The sequence below is a fragment of the Sciurus vulgaris genome, assembly GCF_902686455.1.
Source record: "Sciurus vulgaris genome assembly, chromosome: 7".
In the NCBI taxonomy this organism is placed as follows: Eukaryota; Metazoa; Chordata; class Mammalia; order Rodentia; family Sciuridae; genus Sciurus; species Sciurus vulgaris.
The window spans coordinates 153034736-153048114 of record NC_136467.1 but is presented as its reverse complement, the minus strand read 5'-3'; the positions used below and the strand labels follow the sequence as shown (position 1 = coordinate 153048114).

Below are 13379 nucleotides of genomic sequence, written 5' to 3'. Positions count from 1 at the left end.
GGAGTTCTTTGCATCATTTTCTTCCTCCCCTATCTCATAAGGTTCGTTAGAGACCAAGTACAAAAAATTTCTAACCAAGCCTTTAACCAGCTTCTCCTCAGGAACTATCAACTGCTACCTACTGGGAACAACGCCTGGTGACGTCCTGCTATGATGGACTTCCCCCAACTTCTTCTGAGGCTAATATCCTTTCTATGGACCTTGGACACTGATGCATGGCTCCTCCACCCGACTAATGACTACAATGAATTCCTAGACCAAATTGAGGACTTATGGCTCCAAGGGAGTTTTATGGACTTTACGGGGGACGAAGTAATATATTACCCTGATCTGACATGGCTTATTATACAATATAATAGCCAACGCTTTGTTCTCCCCTCACAACCAACCCCCCTGCCCCGGGCCCCTTGATGACGCCCCTGATCAGCAGGAAGCAGCCAGATTGAAAATCAACGTCCCGAATTCCCATAAACCAAAGAGGGGGGAATGTAAGGTTCCATATGCAGTCCGATCCACACCAAAGATGGCCCCTGAGCGGCTTCTTCTTCCCATAAGTCTCGGCTTCCCGCCACCTATTTTCCCGCCGGCGGCAAAGCCGGACCAATCAGAAACCCACACGCCACTTTCTCCCTTAACCCGGAAGCCCCAAGAGTATATATGTAAGCCTCATCTTGTAATAAAGCGGACTTCTCCGGTGACTTGCCAACCGTCTCCATCTTTTAGTTAGTTTCTTTTAATATTATTTATTTCATTCTGTTTACAATTTATCCATTCATTTAGGACATATACATTATTTAATTGTATCTTGTATGTTTTATCTACTATTTGCTGTGAGTTAGATAAGAAAGGGAATGTGGCAAAGCATGGCTTTCTCATGTTTTACATAGGTGTTGGGGAATTATAAGACCTTGAGTACTCCTCTAGCTAACAGTACACACATTAGTTAGGACAGGAGTCTATGCATGAAATTACAAAATTCAAAGCAAATTCTGACAAGAATGCCAGGGAAGACCTTTGGAATGTGGCAGCATTTGGGATTTTTCTTAAGGAAAAAATAATATTCAAATGGACAGGAAATACAAGGGTTTTGTTAACTTATCTATAGACTCACCACATCATATGCCTTAAAGACGTAGTCTCTGAACCTTCTGTTAGTGAGTCTTAGGACTAGACACATCATCTTAGTCATGTGGAGCTGCTACAACAAAATAACAAACTGGATCTTTCATAAATAGCAGAAATCTATTCTATTTCTCACAGTTCTGGAAACTGTTAAGTCCAAGGCTGAGGCACCAGCAGATTAGGAATCTGGTGAGGGCCAGCTTCCTGATTCACAATCTTTCTGCTGGACATGTCCTCACATGTTGTCCAGGGCTAAGGGAGCTCTCCTGGTGTCCTTTGTAAGTGTCTCTTTTAATCCTGTTCACTTCCCAAATACCCAATCTCCACATTCCATCCCATTGGAGATTAGGTTTGAATATTTGAATTTGGGAGGAACATAAACATTCAGTCTATAGTAGACAGTATGCTAAATTTTAGACTTTGAATATGTGACCAGTGGAAATATTGAGAGAAAAAATACCATGAAGGTCCTAGACATCTCATGTAAAAGTTTGTCCTGGAAGTTAATTTTTGTATTTATGGAAGAGGTAAAATGCGTGCATGTATCTATGTGTATTTCCTGAGACATTTTAAGAATGCAACTTGTATACTGTTGCATGTAAATGAATAATCTTCCAGGAAAGTATCAGCAGCAACTGAATCAGTATTGAAGCTGCACAGAAATCAAGTATCTAGAGCCAAGCATATCTCATTTTCCCTCTGTGCCTGAGTTTCCAACTTTAAGCTGCTTCATAAACTTTTCATAGCTTTGGAAAAGTCTATACTTGCACTGCATCATTCTCTAATGCATCTCTGATGCATGCTGTTCAGGGCATGTCCTAGGGCTTCCTCCTCCATGCCAAGAGCCAGCAAGGCAAAGGTGAAAAAGGACAAGATATTTCCCAGGTAGCTCATGCTTTTCTTAGTGTCTCTGTTGCCCCTGGTACATCCACATGCAGTGGTGGAGATGATTGGCCCTATGCCTTTGTTGTTCTGCGTCTAGCTTGTTTCAGACTAGTAAGACTCCAAAGTGAAACAATAAGTGTTGGCCTTTGTATTGCACAGAGAAGAGCAACTGCCCTGCCGGCATGTGCCAAGGCTTTGGCAAGGTCTGCACATGGATGACTGGACAGCTTCAAAGTAGGTGATAGAAATCAGGAGGTAGGAATGTTAACCTTGGAGACATGTCTGTTTTCAGTCAGCTTGACTTTCATTTATTGCAACCCTGACATTGGAATAAACCTGTTAAATGTATTTTAAAAATGCAACCTAGTGGTAAAACATGATACCTCTCCTTAAAGCTCTTTTAATTGAATGCACCTGGTGCTTCTCTCTATCAATTTATGTTAATGCCACACACAGGCAAGCAAGACCTAATTGCAAATTAAGCAATAAAGCTGTTTATAAGAGCAAATGTTCTCTGGGTCAAGTTCATGAATTTTATATTTATATATGTGTGTGTAAGTAAATGTAAATACGTACACGTTCTCTACGTGTCTTAACCTTTGTTATAATTGACAACTTGTGTCACTCAATGCCAGTTTTACAGAGATCCTTCCTGTGCAGTGACTCGGTTTTCCTAAACAATCAGTGGTATTCCCTAATTATCTAAAGTTCTGGATCATTTTCAGTGTAAGATTAATATTCTTTAAAATACATGAAGTACAGCTGGTTCAAGCAGTCAGAGATTGAGTGCTCTCATTCCAGCTATGACTGCTTAAGGTCTTGCACGTGGCCTGGAGACAAATTTCGACCAGCCCGCCTGGCACACCCAGTGAAAGCTGGTGCAGACGCCACAGGCCAAGAGCAAAATCAAGGCCCACTTCCTGTCCCCATTCCTGACCCGGACGTTGTCAAACCCAGAGCCACGGAGACCCGGCTCCGCACTGCTCACTTTGCATCTCTGAAGCAGGGAGATCTGAGGATTTTCATGACTTTTGTCAAGTTAGGGAAATTTTCTCCGGGGACCCAAACTCCATGGGTGGATTTAGGTAGATTTTAGTTCAGTTCTGTTACATAAAAATTTCTAGAGCACCTACAGACACGGGGACTGCAATGGATAATTAAATGAAAGGGCCGTGTGTATGGAGCTCACCGACAAAAACGGGGCCCCCTGCCCCTGCCCCTCGGGCCTGCCACAGGCACTCCGTGGTCGTGGTCGGTGCTCAGCCCTGGACCCGACCCTCTGTGGACGGCACAGATGTCTACACGTGCCTCACAGCGTGTCCTGATCACCACTGCACGGATTGCGCACTGAAATGCAGTAGTACACCCACACCACCCAGCGCCAAAGTGTGGCAACGCAGCACTCCACGGACTGCCAGCTGCGCACCCTCTGGGTCATCGACTGACCTGGAGGAGTGGCCTGATGCTCAGCATCATGAGGACATGCTGTGTCGCACGTGTGGGCCCAGGAAAGATCCAGATTCACGACCTCAAATAGGGTTTCCACTGCACCGTCGTAAGCGTCTTGGGTCAGATCACGGGGCCCTCGCTCCTCAGTCCATGGAGGCGTGCACTCACGACGCTTTCTCGCCTGGTCTTCATCCACACCTGAGCCTGACGCCTGTCTCCTCCATAGACACGCACACGCCATGCAGACGCTGCAGGTCTCTTGTAGAATGCGCCGTGCTGCTTCCCCTGTGCGTGTTTTCATTCAGGTAAATGCAACGCGCCCGCGACCTCATTTCGTCTCCTGTTCCCACTAATCCTCGGAGGTCTGGGTGATCTCGCCAAGGGTTTGTATGTGTGCAGTTTGTACTCGCAGCTGATTGTGCTCCTGTGCTCTGCCGTGTCCCGGGAGTTCAACTTCTGAATTCCTCTAGCGGCAAACGCTTGGGTTATCTCCAGGTCCCCACTAACGCACGTGCACACACACACACTCACGCGCACACTCACACGCATGCTCTAAGGTGCTCATTCCTGTTTACCTGCCACATGAGAGCTGCTCTTGGATACTAAAAGTACCGTAGGCACTATAGGCAGAGAGGTTAATTAATACAGGGATGAGGTGTGTAAAACTCACTGTAAGGTGAGAAGATCAAGGGCAAGGGAGCTGGCACCGAGGAACTGCAGCTCCCTCCGGCACTGAGTGGGTGGTTCCCGTGAGAGGTCCAGAGGCCACTGTCACATCTCAGCCAAACCCACCCACTGGCCGGCCCTCACATACAGCCATGGTCTCCCAGCCACTGGGACCGGGAGGTCTCTCGTTGTTGAATCTAACCCAGAGCTTGGCTGGCAAGGACTGTGTGAAAGTGGGCCCATGTTTCCAGCCCTCCCGAGACAAGAGAGGACAGGTGGTGACCCTGACTGTCTGGTGGTGATATCTGTCCAGCCCTGTTCAGAAGAGCACTAAGACCATGCCTCTGAGGAGGGGCGAGGCTCCTCCTAGGCTGTCCTCATCCAGGAGACCCTCTGAGCTCTAGGACATTTTGTTGGGGAATTTCCAAGTAGTGTTACTTGTCTCTTCCTGTGTTTCTGGGTTTCCTTCCTAGAATGAAGTCTTTCACATGGAGGGTGGAGTGTTCAATGATGGGCCCCGGGAGTGGGTGCCTTTGGACTGAGCAGACTGGACTTAGCAGAGGCACTGAACAGAAGGGAGCCGGGTCAGCTCCTAGACAGGTGTTCAGTCCTCTTTCAGAAAGGTGACTCGCATTCTCTCTCCTGCCTCTGCTTGATGTCCCCAAATCTAGAGCCCACCTGGGTGACCTTGTCCATATGCCAGTCATCTGCTGGAGCAGAGGAAGGGTGTGCACTGGCCTCAGGAATCTGGCCTGAACATCTGGAGGTCTACGTGCTTCACAGTTCAGTCTTCACTCTTTCTTCTGATCCCCAGCCCCACACATGCCTGACTCGTTTCTCCTGCTCTTTCTCCCCACCCCACCTCTCTCCCTTCCACGCACTTAGCTAGTTTTCTCATCCTCCTCCACCTCCTCCTCTTTCGTGATGCTGGGGAAGGAACCCAGGGCTACACTCCAGGCGCATGGTTTTCTCTGTTCTTTAAATCAGTTAATGCATGTCTGTTCTTCCTGAATTTCTGATTTCTGTGTGCTTTTCTGTGGCTGCTCCCCTCAGTCCCTTTCTCATCCTGCATGCGTACCTCTCTATCCTTTTGATTTGGTTTAGTGTACCTCCAAGAGAGAACACAGAGAAACGACAAGTGTGGCTTTTGACACGTTGGTGGGTAATGGATAAAAAGGCCAGGTGAGAGCCTCCCAGTGGACAACTCAAATTTTAGAGCAACACACCTGAGTCTAAGCATTCAAGTACCTAAGTGTGTCTGCACCTCTGTCCACTCAGTTGCTTTCTGTTGTTTATGTCTCTGTTTGGTAGTGACATGTTTTTGATGCTCGCCGCCCTTACGGGTAATGGAATGTCTGAGTGGACGATACTGAAATTTGTCCAGCACCTGGGAACACACACGTCTGGATGGGGACCCTTCATGAAAAGCAGTGCTGGGCTGCACTCCCCATTTGCCAGTTCACGTCTTCAAGGCTTACTGACAGGGTGGGCACTGGCCGAGAAGTCTGCCCTGAGGCCCTGTCCCTGACAGCCACGTGGCACCAGTCTCTCATAGACACTGGGGGTAATGCCAGCCTTCGCAGGGTACTGTCCGCCCGCCTCCCTGTGAGAGCTCCACATGCTGCTCTCTGCACGTGCTACCCGTGTGCTGTCTTGATTCATTCTGTCAAGAGATATAAACATTTTCCTTCTGTGTCGGGAGGTGACGTTCTCCTACAAATTCAGTATTGGTCACAGGCTGATGCTACATGTAAGGAAATGAAAGATCCGGATCTTACTCTGTTCCCTGTTCTCTAGACTGACGTGGGCCTCAATTTCCTCATCTGCACATGGGTGGAGCTGACACACTGGTTCCCTACAGTAATGGTTGTGAGCAAGGACCCCATGCCAGCCATACCTCATTCAAATTCCAAGGAGGCAAAGTTCTCTGACCCATTATGTCACTTTTTTGAGCATGACCTGTCATAAATAAAATCAGAATAAAAATGAAAATTCTCACTCATATTCCTTTATGTCCACTGGTGAAAATTAAATTTAAAGACATTTGCAAGACATTTAACTTGTGTCTCAAATGTAAGGAGCCTCCAATAAGCATCAGCACCAAGTAGAAACAATATTATTGCATCAAAGTGGTGCACAGAGCCAGAGAGGGGAAAGTGATTCTCTAACATGTTCACATATTGGACATTTCTTGAGTACCTGCGAGGGCCAGAGCTATTCTAAGCATCCATAATGTAAATAGCTCCCATCCAGAGTTTATTTGCATGGCAGTAGGAAACAGTAAGATATGATATGATATGAGAAAATAATAAAATGTGAAGGGAACGCTCTCAAAAGGCAAATGAAGCAGGACAACCCAGGATGGTGTTTGCTCCTGCATGCAGGACGGGGGACTGGGTGACCACAGGGCACAGGGGCCAGGGTGACCTGGGTGGTGTGTGCTCCTGCATGCAGGACGGGGAACTGGGAGACCACAGGGCACAGGGGCCAGGGTGACCTGGGTGGCGTGTGCTCCTGCATGCAGGACGGGGGACTGGGAGACCACAGGGCACAGGGGCCAGGGTGACCTGGGTGGCGTGTGCTCCTGCATGCAGGACGGGGGACTGGGAGACCACAGGGCACAGGGGCCAGGGTGACCTGGGTGGCGTGTGCTCCTGCATGCAGGGCGGGGGACTGGGAGAACACAGGCTTCTGGGGAGAGATTTGCAGGTGGCAGGTCCAGGTCAGGCAGAGATGCTGTGTGGACAAGCTTGCTGTTGCCCGAGAACAGCAGGGAGCCCCTCTGGCCAGAGATGGGAAGCAGGGCCAGAGGGGGTCAGGCCCTGCAGAGCACGTTGGGCTCCCGAGATTCCGCTCTGGGCCCGTTAGAGACTGCGGGAGTTTCTTGAGCAGGAAATTACTTGCAGTTGTAGTAGAAATGGCTTGTGATCTCCTGGGGTAAGTCATTGCCCCTTTGGGCTCCTTTCCTCACTTGTTGCTGGTGTGGGGAGGGCTGAGAGACTGCACCTGACAGCAGCAGGCACAGTGCTCAGTGCAGAGTACCTGCTCAATATCATTCAAATACGAAATTCAGGACCCCTTTCAACCAGGACTGGCTTTCCCCCAGGTTTCTCCCTGCTGTAGCCCTTACCCTCCTGTGAGGGTCCTGCAGGGGTCCTGTAGTAATGCTGGCATCGCCAAGGAGGAGTTCCCCTGGCTGCCGCTCTGTCATGTACTAACAGGGTCATCAGCGTAGGTACTAGTCGGTAATGCTGAGAACAAATGGGACCAGAACCTGCCTTGCAATTGAAAATGAGGGTAGCAGCAAGTATTTCTTGGCTGGAACTCTTGATAGTTGAGGGGCCCATGGAGGGCAGCTCGGTCTCTGCCCCTGGGGCTGGGCAGAGGAAGCTAGGTGATGGTGACCGGGGAGGACTAGAGAATAACACTGTCCTCAGAGCCCCACATCCCAGGTTGGAGCTGGTTCCTCATACACACTTTTGGATGGAACGTCCCATGGAGCCACCCAGAGAGTCACAGACACACACTGGAGCCAAGATTTCAGAGCCAAGCTCTTCTCAGGTTCAGGTTTGACACCCCAGGCTTTCCCGCAGCAAGTGTTTCATTTTGGAAAGAACATTTTCCATTTGATCTTGGCTTCTTAGTTTCATCTTTTAGCATAATGTTTGTGTTGGGTCATTGCCTTTCAGTGACTCAGTAGGTGGATATTCAGGGCTGGGGATTTATTCTCTAGACAGCGATCAGTTGTGGAGCTCTAAGGGTAGAGGGCCTCTAAACACGGACACTAGCTTGTCAGTGAGTCCTAGAATGCCTGCTTACCTTGAACATTATGGGACTTGAACATTGTATAAAATTTTAAGTGTCAGTAAAAATATGTTGGAATTTCAATTACACCTGAAATCTCAGTGAAGTCAGTAGCAAACTCTAATTGCGAGAGTGTCCTTTGGGTCTGATCCATCCGGGAATTCATGGTACATTTTGCATGACACGATTTAGCACCTCAATAGATGTGGTAGCATGTAGTGAAGTTTCCCTGTCCTGAAACTCGCTGGGACTGCAAAGCTCAGAAAACCCATCCGGACGTGGTCGCAACTCATGTGCCCTCTAGTTGGAGGGACAGGGGTGCTTCTGCTCTGGCCTCAGGGGAGCATCAGGGATTTTCCCTGTATACCAATTACCCGTGTTGTGATCACACTAGGTAATAGCATACCGAGGCTCTGCACCTCTCGGCCGGGGCGTGAAGATTGGAAGAGCACAAATGATGTTTTCTTTTGGATCCTGCAGGCTGATCCCCAAATCTTTTCTCTTTGTTACTTTTTCCAAATGAGTCTACCTTGGCTATCTATTGCTATAAATTCTCATGTAGCTCTTCCAATTAGGTTATTCAGGATGCAGCTTCATGTCCTTTTACCAACATTCCAGCTGCTCCTAATCCTTTTTTTATGTGCTCCTTGGGAAATACATTAATACAGGAGAACATAGTTTCCATTAGGTAAAATGAGATCTCCCTCCACCCGGCCTCTTGCTCAGGACTGAACGATATTTCCACGCGCTCTCCCTCTTCCCTTTGGAAGCTGACCCTTCCAGCGGCTACACCCTTCATCCATGTTTGTCATCCCTCCTCCCTGAAACCCTTCCATCCATCACTCATGCTTCCTCTGCTTTGGTTTCTTGCTCTCCTCAGCTCTTTCATCGGCTCTGACTAAAGATCTGCCATGTGAGAAAGTCTCCTTCCTGCTTTAGCCCTGCCACCTCCATCTTCCCTCTTCTTCTTCCCAGGGCTTGCAGATGCCCGTCCGCCATCTGGCCATCCTCCCGCCCTCACCTTTCTCCGGACCCTTCCCTCCACAATGTTTCCTAAACTGCTCTTCCGGATCCACCTGACGGTTTCTGTGCCCGTGACCACTCTGTTTCTAGTTGTGCATTACATCTGCTCTGAGCTTCAACGCCTGGACTCCTCCCAAGTCGCTCCAACCTTGCTTCCCTTTGCAGACTCTTCCGAACTCAAGTGCAGGGCTGGGGAGGAAGCTCAGTTGCAGGCTCCTGCCTTACATGCTCTCACTGACGTCTGCTCCAGGTTAGGCAATATGCTGGGTCCAGGGGCTTTAAAGCAACTAAAATACAGTCCCAAACTAGGTATAGGTCACAGTCTAACAGGGCAAACAAATCTGTAAACAGACAGAAGCCACAAATCCTGCCCATCATGCCTCTTCTGTTAAGAAAGCAGATCAGGTTTCCAGAAACTTTGTCTTTTCTTTTCCTTTTTTTTTTTTTTTTTGTGGTGCTGAGGATTTGAACCCAGGGACCGTGTGCTTGCAAGGCAAGCACTCTACCAACTGAGCTATCTCCCCAAACCTAAAACTTTGTCTTGATTAAAAAAAAATCACAAACTTAAATTGGCCCCAAATTATTTTGTTTAAACATCTCTTTAAATGTCCTGTTTTGATGCCAAGACAACAAAGAAAACTTTCAAGGGCTAGAGAAATGTGAAAGTGTGAATCAGGAAAGATTAACAGGCTAGGGCCTTCCTCGAGAGCCGCCAGGTCCTGCACTCTAGCAGCCGATCAGAGCCCAGAAGGAAGACGCGTGCCCAGTCCAATCCCCACCCTCCAACTCTGCAGAAAGCGGAGAACTTCCCAAGGGCAGCCTCCTCAGCAAGAGCGATATTTTAAAAGAGGAAGACCCAGAGCACCCAGAGTCAGAAAGCCCAGTCAGAATAGTTTTAATAGTTACCTAGCCAGTGAAATTATCTTTCAAAAGTGATGGCAGGGCTCAGGAGATAGCTCAGTTGGTAGGGTGCTTGCCTCACATGCACAAGGCCCTGGGTTCAATCCCCAGCACCACAAAAAAAAAAAAAAAAAAAAAAAGAGAGAGAGAGAGAGAGAGAGAATAAAGTAAGGACATTTACAGGATTTTATACAAAACAAATCAGAAAGACCACTCACAAATAGTTCTAAAAGCCACTGTAAGAAGAGAAAAAAAATGCCAGAAGAAATAATAAAGAATAAAAATGTTAAACTGGGCTCATGGTGCACACCTATACTCCCAGCAACTCAGGCGGCTGATGTAGGCAGATTGTGAGTTCGAGGATGGTCCCAGGAGCTTAGCAAGACCCTGTCTCAAAATATTTTTTAAAAAGGGCTGGAAATGAGGCTCAGTGGTTAAGTGCCCCTGGGTTAAAACCTCAGTACCAAAAAAATTAAAAAATAAAAATGTTAAATATATGTGATAAGCATAAATAGACATTTATTGCATAAACAATAATAACTACGTAGGAGAGATAATAGACGAGATTGAATTAAATATGCATGATAATATAGCATACAAATCAGAAAGGGATCATCGGTATTATAGTATCTTAGCTTTATTTTTCTTCAGAAGAGTAAATACTTTCATTAATGTATGTATCTGAAAGTCTCTAGAGTGAGGTAACCATTTAAATAGTAGAAATAACCATAACCAAAAACCTAGTAGAAGAGTCTTACACTTGTATTCAGATGGCGTAGTGGTGGCAACTGGGCGACCCTTCCACCCAGGCAACAGGCAAACCTGACAAATGAACGAAACAGCCGTTCCCAGAACATTGAAATTCAGGCAGCGCAGCGACCTCAGAGACCCCGGGGAACAAGGTGACCCTGACAAAGCCCCTATCGTGGGAGCATTTTGGACTTCAAAACAGAGAGAAGCAGTGCAGATGAGACCTGACAGTCCCATGAATTGAGGAGCCAGAGCTGAGTCTGCAAGTACAAGGCAGCCAGAGTTCACAGGACAGAGCAATGGAGAGAAGAGCTGCAGAGAGAGCACTCCAGACATCGCAAGCAGATTCCCCTGGAGAGCCAAGCAGTGCCTGCTTACACCAGAGGGTTCGTCCAGGGCTGGGCCAGGGCCTGCCCCCAACTGCCAGACTAGGTAGCTGCACGTGCTGCCCTGAACTTGGCATGACCTCATGTCCTTGGTCATGGGGACAGTTGGCCTAAGATGGAGCACTGTTCCAGTCCTGCCCAACACGTCTTAGAGCAAGATTACAAAGGATCAAAGGAACATAAGAATAACTTAATTGCATTCCAGATCAAAGCTCAAGAATATGTAAAGACATAAAAAATACTCATCACCCTCTGAAATAAAATCGGATGCCTAGAATCCGATTAAAAATTCATAGGCATGCAAAGAAATAGATATTTATCCTATTTTGTGTAGAAAAATCTCAACTAAAATCAACTTAGCACTGATATAGATACTATTATCACACAATGACATTAAAGTAATTATTAAAACTGTGTTCAAAGGAAGTTGAGAAACATAGACTGTAAATTTTTAAAAAAATATTTTAATTAAACTTCTAGAGATTAAAATAATATCTATGGTAGGAATGCACAGGTTGAAAATAATGGCAGATTATACATTTAAAAATGATACAGTAGTTGAAACTTCAAAATAAAACACATGGAGGAATGAGTTACTTCAGGAGAAGGGAGCGAAGGGGAATGGAAATGGCATAGGAAGGAGAGTGGAGTGAAGCAGACACCATCACCTCACATCCACGTATGACTGCATGACCCACGCGATCCTGCAATGCGTACAGTCAGAAAATGAGGGATTACACTCCATTATGTACGATCTATCAAGATGCACAAATGCATTCTACCGTCACATACAGCTAATTATAACAAATAAAAAAATTTAAAAAGAAAAAAGAACACTGAAAAAACATATAAAATTAAAAAAAAATAAAAACTAAGAAAGAGTAAACTGTGGGATAGTTTCAAGCATCTTACTATGAATGTAACTGAAGTCCCCAAAAGAGACAGAGGAAGAAAAACAGAAATAGAAAAAAAAAAGAGTAAGCAGAACAAAATTTGAAGAAATAATGGCAAAAAAAAAAAAAATCCCAGTATCATAAAACTATAAATTCTTAGATCTAAGACTCTCAACAAAACCCAAGCACAAAGAAAAAAGAAAAAAGTATAATAAGATACAGTATAATCAAATTTTCAATAATAATAGTAAAGACAAGATCATTTCTACAGAATAAAGTGCAAGTATAAAAGCCCATGGTTGAGCAAGGTGGCCGTGGCAGGTCGGAACGTGAAGGGCTTGGTCGCAGTAATAACCGGAGGAGCCCCAGGTCTTGGTCTGGCCACCACAGAGCCACTGGTGAGGCAGAGGTTCCTGCTGTGCTCCTGGACCTGCCCTACTCAGGTGGTGAGGCCCAGGCCAAGAAGTTAGGAAAGAGCTGCGTGTTTGCCCCAACCAACATGACCTCCAAAAAGGATGTGCAGTCAGCCCTGACTCCAGCAAAGGAGAGGCTTGGCTGTGTGGATGTGGCTGTCAACCTTGCGGTATGCAGTGGCCATGAAAACGTATAAAAGAACCAGGCCCCACCTCGGAGGACTTCCAGCAAGTTCTCAGTGTGGATCTGTAGGTTCCTTCATGTGATCCGCCTGGTTGCTGGTGACATGAGCCAGAACGCACCAGACCAGGGAGGCCAACGTGGGGCCATCGTCAACACCGCCAGTGTGGCTGCCTGTGAGGGCCAGGTGGGACAAGCTGCACATTCTGCATCCAAAGGGGGCACAGTGGGCATGACATTGCCCATTGCTCAGATCTGGCTCCAATAGGCAGCGGGGCGATGACCATTGCTCCAGGACTGTTCGGCACCCCACTGCTGACCAGCCTTCTGGAGCAAGTGTGCAACTTCCTGGCCAGCCAGGTGCCCTTCCCCAGCCGACTGGGTGACCCTGTATTTTCATCTGGTGCAGGCCATAATCGAGAACCCATTCCTCAACGGAGAGGTCATCCACTGGATGGGGCCACGCAAATGCAACCTTGCAGGGAGAAGGCAGGGAAAACAAACACCCCTGTGCCTCACCTCCCCCTGGGCGACTACTAACTTTGCTTGCCAGTCATCCTCTGTGCCTAGTAAACTATTTTCTTACAAAAACAAAACAAACAAACAAAAAAAACACATGATTGGCATCGTATTAATGGAAAAATACTAAATGTTCTCTCCCTAATATCAGTAAAAACAGGCATGTCAACTTTTGCACTTCTTTTCAACATTTTACTTGAGGTTTTGGCCAACACAATATAGTAAGAATAAGAAGTAAAAGGCATCCAGATCAGAAAAGTGGAACTGTCTTTATTCATGGACAACATGATCTTTGTGTGGAAAATCCACTGAAACTTTAGAAAGATTCCTATAAATAATACGAGCTTAGCAAGTTTGCATGGTTAAAAGTTTGATAACAAATCAATTG

The 13379-nt window shown here is 46.7% G+C and overlaps 1 pseudogene across 1 annotated transcript; it reads left to right on the top strand.

The window, feature by feature from the left end:
- The first annotated feature begins 3695 nt into the window (after window positions 1-3695).
- Window positions 3696-13012, top strand: LOC306665805 (3-hydroxyacyl-CoA dehydrogenase type-2-like; annotated as a pseudogene). Its single transcript has 2 exons — window positions 3696-3761; window positions 12187-13012. The product of its transcript is annotated as a 3-hydroxyacyl-CoA dehydrogenase type-2-like (transcript).
- The last annotated feature ends 367 nt before the right edge of the window (window positions 13013-13379 follow it).